The sequence below is a fragment of the Nicotiana attenuata genome, unplaced genomic scaffold (assembly GCF_001879085.1).
Source record: "Nicotiana attenuata strain UT unplaced genomic scaffold, NIATTr2, whole genome shotgun sequence".
Taxonomy (NCBI): domain Eukaryota; kingdom Viridiplantae; phylum Streptophyta; class Magnoliopsida; order Solanales; family Solanaceae; genus Nicotiana; species Nicotiana attenuata.
In genome coordinates this window covers 1-6,980 of record NW_017671162.1, presented here as the reverse complement: position 1 = coordinate 6,980, position 6,980 = coordinate 1, and positions in this window count along the sequence as shown.

The window sequence follows — 6,980 nt, the reverse complement described above, 5'->3', positions numbered from 1 at the left end:
CAGCTTGAGCCTCTCGTACAGCTGGTCGATCGGTTCAGCAATGGCGGTATACTGTTTGGGAAGTCTGCGGTCCAAATTTGGTCGAGGTCTAGGGAAGTTTTGATGTGGGGGCGGTTGTGAGCACGATTTTTGCCTCGCATGATTTACTCCTACAGAATTCTTAGATTTAGGATTTTTCCTTTAATTATTTTATTTTTTTTAGGAATTAATTGCATAATTTTCGTGTTTGTTTGCATTTTTGTATGCATATTTAATTTATATAATTCATAAAAAAAATACAAAAAAATAGTGCATTTGCATTTAAGACCCAATTTTATATTTTTAGGTTAATTATTTAACTAATTTTACAAAAAATGAAAGAAAATACCAAAAATAGTTCATATTGAATTTTTTACTCTTTAATTTCGATTTTTGTGGTTTTTCTTCTAAATTAGGAGTTAATTAATTTTGTTGAGTACTTAATATAATTTGGTAGGTTAATTTCGTTTTAAGAGTTAATTTAGGTTTTTATTTTAATTTGAAAAGAAAAGGATTTGAAATTGAAAAGAAAAAGAAAAGAAATGAAAGAAGCTTGGATTTTGGGCCATTTCAATTAAAATTCCCCAGGCCCAAACGATTAAACCTGTCCAAAACTACTCAACCCCCAGCCCAGACCCTTACCCAGTCCGATTTTCCCCCATTGACTCTAAACGACCCCGTTTTCCCCCAGTAGATCTCAACTGTCGAGGTTTATTGATCTGACGGTTCAGAAGTCGGGAGGTCGTAGTATATAACTGTCCAAACGCATTCCCCCTACCCCTCACTCGTCTCTCACACACACAGCCTCAGAGACCCTGTAAACCCTAATCGCCGCCTGTGAATCTCCAACCCAAGCCATGGCGGCACCACCACCAATCTCCACCGGAATAACACTTAATAATCTCCTTCCCCCCCTCTCTCCAGATCCTCAAACACTTCTCCTCGAATCCACCCAGAACCCGTCGAATTTCAGATCGAAACTTGAAACCCTAACCAGCTGCCCTGAAATCCCAATTTGTTCCGGTGGCAGTGCCACCTCTGTTCGACCCCAAAATTACACCAGAGAACCTCCAAGACTCCCTCATCCCAAATCTTCATTTGTTTTCCCTCGAATTCCCCTCCAATGGCTCGAATTTTGAATCAGAAAAGAGCCCTAATTTCACAATTTCAAATTCAACGGGCCTGTGAGGATTGTTAGACCATATTGAACCTTAGTCGTGTGTTTTCACACGAAAACACAAGATTAAGGTATAATATGGTCAAAAATCGAAGGATTTCTTCAAATGTTTTCAAGTCCATTCGGAGCCCCACGGGTATTTCTTTTTCAGTTTGCTTCCGATAAATTTTCTTTACTTTTCTTTTCGTTTTTTACCTTGCATTGTCATATGTTTCGCCCTCTTCTTTCAGACTCCTTTTGCTTCCCCATTCTCAGAACCATTTTTTACACGCATGCTAGTTTTAGAAGTTTTCTTTTCTTTTCTTTAATTAGTTTGAATAGTTTGCTAGTAATTTAGTTTCAATTTCATTAAGTGTTAGTGGCATTAGTTGAATTTCCAGAAATTGCGTGAATTGCTTCTGTTTCTTTATTTTGTAAGTTTGATTGTTGTTTAGGTTTGAGTCTCATACCCTGAAGTTTAGGCTTGGGATAGACTCCTAAATGGGTCAGCCCAGGGTCAATTTGACCCACAAGTTGTCTAGGATTCAGGGGTGAAAACAAGGAAGCTAAGGGGTAAGTTGGGTAAGTCACTTAGGGGAATCTTTCCATAACCACCTAGGAAGCTTCCTAGAAGCTGAAAATCAGGCTAACTTGGCTAGCAAGTCAGAAAATAAGGGACTGACTAGCAAAAAGGAAAACTAAGAAAGTGTAACGATCCGACCGGTCTTTTTGAGCTTTTGCACGTTGATCGCCAGTTCTCGGGCATGATTTGCCCTGTGTAATGTATTATGACTGATGTAGATCGCTGGTTTTGGTTTTCAGGAAAATTCAGAATTTTCATGATTTGGTTAACTTCGTTGGGTGATTTATGACTTAGGAGCGCGATCGGAATGCATTTTGGAAGTCCGTGGAAGTTTTTCGCTTGAATTGGCAAAGTTAGTATTTTGGCGAATTCCGGTTGATAGGTGATATTTTGATCCGAGGGTCGGAATGGAATTCCGATAGTTGTTGTAGCTTCGTTATGTCATTTGTGATGCGTGTGCAAAATTTCAGGTTATTCGGACATGGTTTGGTCGGGTTTTTGATCAAAAGTATATTTTGGAAGTTTTTGGAAACTTAGGCTTGAATTCGATGAGTTTTGGCTAATTTGAAGTTGTTTGAGGTGTTTTGATGATTGGAACAGGTTTGAATGATGTTATGGATTATGTTTCTATGTTTGGTTCAGGTCCCGAGGGCCTCGTGTGTGTTTCGGGTGGTCAATCGGACCACTTTGTGCCTTAAAAGATAGCAGGAAATTGCAGGTTTGGCTTCAGTTCTGTTGTAGGTATTTTCCTCTTCGCGATCGCTTGAGGGGGCTCGTGATCGCGTAGAGTTATTTAGGGAAGGCATCCAGGTTGTTCACCGCGTTCGCGCAGATGGATCTGTGATCGCGTATGTTTTTATTGTTGTGAATCGCGGTCGCGTGGTATCATTCGCGATCGCGTAGTTGAAAGGTTCTGAGCATCACGTTCGCGTGAGATTAAAAGCGATCCCGTAGAGTAAAGTTGAGCTATGCTTCGCGATCGCGAGGTCTTTTCCGCGATCACGATTAAGTGAAATTGAGTGCTGGGCAGAATGTTTTAAAAGCCCATTTCCGCGATTTTGCGGCTAAGAACCTCCATTTTTGGGCGACTTTGAAGCTTGGGAGAGCTAATTGAAGAGGGAATTCAAGAGGATTTCTTGGAGGTAAGATTTTTGATCTCAATACTCGATTATTATGTGAATTCCACCTAGAAACTCATGGAAACTAAGCCTAAAATTGAAAAACTAGGGCTTGAGAAAATTTGACTTTTGATTTGGGATTTGAAAGGCCATTTGAGGTCGGACTTGAGAGTTTTTGATATGTATGGACTCGTGGAAAGATAAGGAACCCGTTGATGTGAAAATTTCTGAGTTTCGAGAAGTGGGCCCGGGGCTCAGGTTTAGCCAATTTCGGGATTTTTGATATTTTTCGATTGTTTTCGATTGGGTTTGTCCCCTTAGCATATTGTGACGTATCCGTTCTAGTTTTGGATAGATTCGACGCACGTGGAGGCCGATTTGAGGGGCAAAGGCGTTGCGAGCTAGAGATTTCGTCGGTTCGAGGTGAGTGATGATTGTAAATGATATCCTGAGGGTTTGAAACCCTGAATTGTACATCGTAGTGCTATATTGAGGTGACTTGCACGCCAGATAGCGAGCGTGGGGGTAGAGCACCGTTGGGGATTGTGACTTGGTCCATCCCGATTGATGATTTTACTGTGTAATTGACTTAAACTTATTTGTTATCATCATGACTTGGGTTGATTGCCATATTTGGGCTTCGTGCCAGCTATTTGAACCCCTTCAGGGATGGTCGTTGATATTTCCTCACTGTTTTGATTTTATACTTGAACTCAGTCATGTATTTTTTCACTGTTTTCTAAACTCAGCCAAGTTTACTTGCTTTAACACTTGAAATGATATTTTCAATAATATTTTGGGTTGAGCATCATGTTTATTGTTGCCCGAGTGGCTTATGTGATTTTTGTTGACTGAGTTAGGCCGAGGGCCTATATTGTGAGGATACTTTTGGATCGGGCTGCACGCCGCAGCAAAATATATATATTGTGAGGATATATATATATATATATATATATATATATGTGGATCGGGCTGCACGCCGCAACGATATGTTGGATCGGGCTGCACGCCGCAGCGATATAGCGCTTGGGTTGTAGGAGCCCCTCCGGAGTCTGCACACCCCCCAGTAAGCGCAGTCGACTATATATATGGATCGGGCTGCACGCCGCAGCGATATATGGATCGGGCTGCACGCCGCAGCGGTTACTATATGGTACCTATTGAGCGTGAATGCTGAGTACGAGTTCTTATTGGTAATAGTTGAGTCACGAATGACAGAGAGGCTAGTCCGATGGGCGATAGACATATACATGCATATGAGTGATGTTTGCCTGAGAGGCCTGTTTATGAACTTATTGATTTCACTCCTCTTTAAAGTGAGTTTCTATCGAATATGTTGATTTATTGACTGTTTTCACTCATCTTTATATTGAGCCTCTGTTGGAAAGTTGAACAAATATTTTAAAACAACCGTTATTTAAACTGGGGTTTATGAGATGTTCAGTAATTAATCACTGATTTGGCATTTGGTTATTTCCACCGAGGTTTTCAAGTTATGAAGTGTTTATGATTACTATTTTGCCCGAGGGGCTGTTTTACGAACTATGCTTTGCCCGAGGGGCCGATTATGGCTTTAATCGCTATTATTATTTTTAAATGGTATTGAACCCCTACTGAAACTGCTGGAAAGTATTTCAAAAATGATTTTTACTAAAAGCTGGATTTTAAAAGGGAAGGTTGGCTCGTATTATGATTTGAAAGCCTGTTGTGTTTATTGAGCCTAACGTGAATGTGGATTCATTGTTTCCTACTGCTCAGTCTTTATTTACTCTTATTACTTTTTGGGTTGGAGTACTCACTTTACTCCCTGCACCTCGCGTGCAGATGTAGGTATTTGTTCCCCCGGTAGCGGGTTTTTAAGCTGATCGAAGGCTTAGTTATCGGAGTTTAGCGAGGTGACTCCCAACGTTCGCAACACCGCATTTCTTCCTTTTGTTTATCAATCCTATTTTGTATATTTTAGACTTCGTAGTTGTATTCATACTTTAATAGATGCTCGTGACTTGTGACACCCCGGTTTGGGCTGTGTCGGGATGGTTCTACTATTACTATCTATTTTTCTGTGAATTTATTGTTATTAAATCATGCTTCATAATTGCTTAATGGTAAATAACTGCTTAAAAGTGGTGTTCTGTGTTGGTCTGGCTGGCCTTGTCTTCACGAGAGGCGCCATCACGACCGGGTTCGAGAATTGGGTCGTGACATTGGTAAGGTCTAGAATTCCCTGCCCTACCAGCCCCAAACACTCCGAACAAGGCAAAAGGTGCCGCAATCAAAACCGCCGGGCAGAGGCAAGGAACATCCCATCCTCATCTCCGGTACTTTGCCAAACCAGATACCGACACAGGGATACCTCGATCGAAGAACCAAAATCATCTTAGCACAGCCGAAACCCTCTCGGTCGATGGCATCTTCAAAATAAACAGCCAGTCATGCGAGAAACTGTAACACGCGTACCACGCAGGTCCGAACGAAATGTAAGCACCTAGTGTCCGCAGCGTTGAAACCATCGATGCGAGCAATGCCTGCCAAACTGGGACTCCGTCCAAGGGCCTTCGCCATAAAAGATAGAGAGGTTCGACCTCGCTCGAACTCAAGACAGGCTGTTATTTCGATAAGTTCGAAATAACGCCCTTAAGGCCAAGGGCCTTCGCATCAAAGATATAGAGGTTCGACCTCGCTCGAACTCAAGACGGGCTGTTATTTCAATAAGTTTAAAATAACGCCCTTAAGGCCAAGGGCCTTCCCATCAAAGACATAGAGGTTCGACCTCGCTCGAACTCAAGACAGGCTGTTATTTCGATAAGTTCGAAATAACGCCCTTAAGGCCAAGGGCCTTCGCCATCAAAGATATAGAGGTTCGACCTCGCTCGAACTCAAGACGGGCTGTTATTTCGATAAGTTCGAAATAACGCCCTTAAGGCCAAGGGCCTTCGCCATCAAAGATATAGAGGTTCGACCTCGCTCGAACTCAAGACGGGCTGTTATTTCGATAAGTTCGAAATAACGCCCTTAAGGCCAAGGGCCTTCGCCATCAAAGATATAGAGGTTCGACCTCGCTCGAACTCAAGACGGGCTGTTATTTCGATAAGTTCGAAATAACGCCCTTAAGGCCAAGGGCCTTCGCCATCAAAGATATAGAGGTTCGACCTCGCTCGAACTCAAGACGGGCTGTTATTTCGATAAGTTCGAAATAACGCCCTTAAGGCCAAGGGCCTTCGCCATCAAAGATATAGAGGTTCGACCTCGCTCGAACTCAAGACGGGCTATTACTTCGATAGGTTCGAAATAATTCCCATAAGGCCAAGGGCCTTCGCCATCAAAGATATAGAGGTTCGACCTCGCTCGAACTCAAGACGGGCTGTTATTTCGATAAGTTCGAAATAACGCCCTTAAGGCCAAGGGCCTTCGCCATCAAAGATATAGAGGTTCGACCTCGCTCGAACTCAAGACGGGCTGTTATTTCGATAAGTTCGAAATAACGCCCATAAGGCTAAGGGCCTTCGCCATCAAAGATATAGAGATTCGACCTCGTTCGTACTCAAGATGGGCTGTTATTTCGATAAGTTCGAAATAACGCCCTTAAGGCCAAGGGCCTTCGCCATCAAAGATATAGAGATTCGACCTCGCTCGAACTCAAGACGGGCTGTTACTTCGAAAAGTTCCAAATAACGACCATAAGGCCAAGGGCCTTCGCCATCAAAGATATAGAGGTTCAACCTCGCTCGAACTCAAGACGGGCTATTATTTCGAAATAATCGAAATAATGACCTTAAACCAAAGGGCCTTCGCCATCAAAGATATAGAGGTTTGACCTCGCTCGAACTCAAGACGGGCTGGTATTTCGATAAGTTTGAAATAACGCCCTTAAGGCCAAGGGCCTTCGCCATCAAAGATAGAGAGGTTCGACCTCGCTCGAACTAACGACGGGCTGTTATTTCGATAAGTTTGAAATAACGCCCATAAGGCCAAGGGCCTTCGCCATCAAAGATATAGAGGTTCAACCTTGCTCGAACTCAAGACGGGCTGTTATTTCGATAAGTTCGAAATAACACCCTTAAGGCCAAGGGCCTTCGCCATCAAAGATATAGAGGTTCAACCTCGC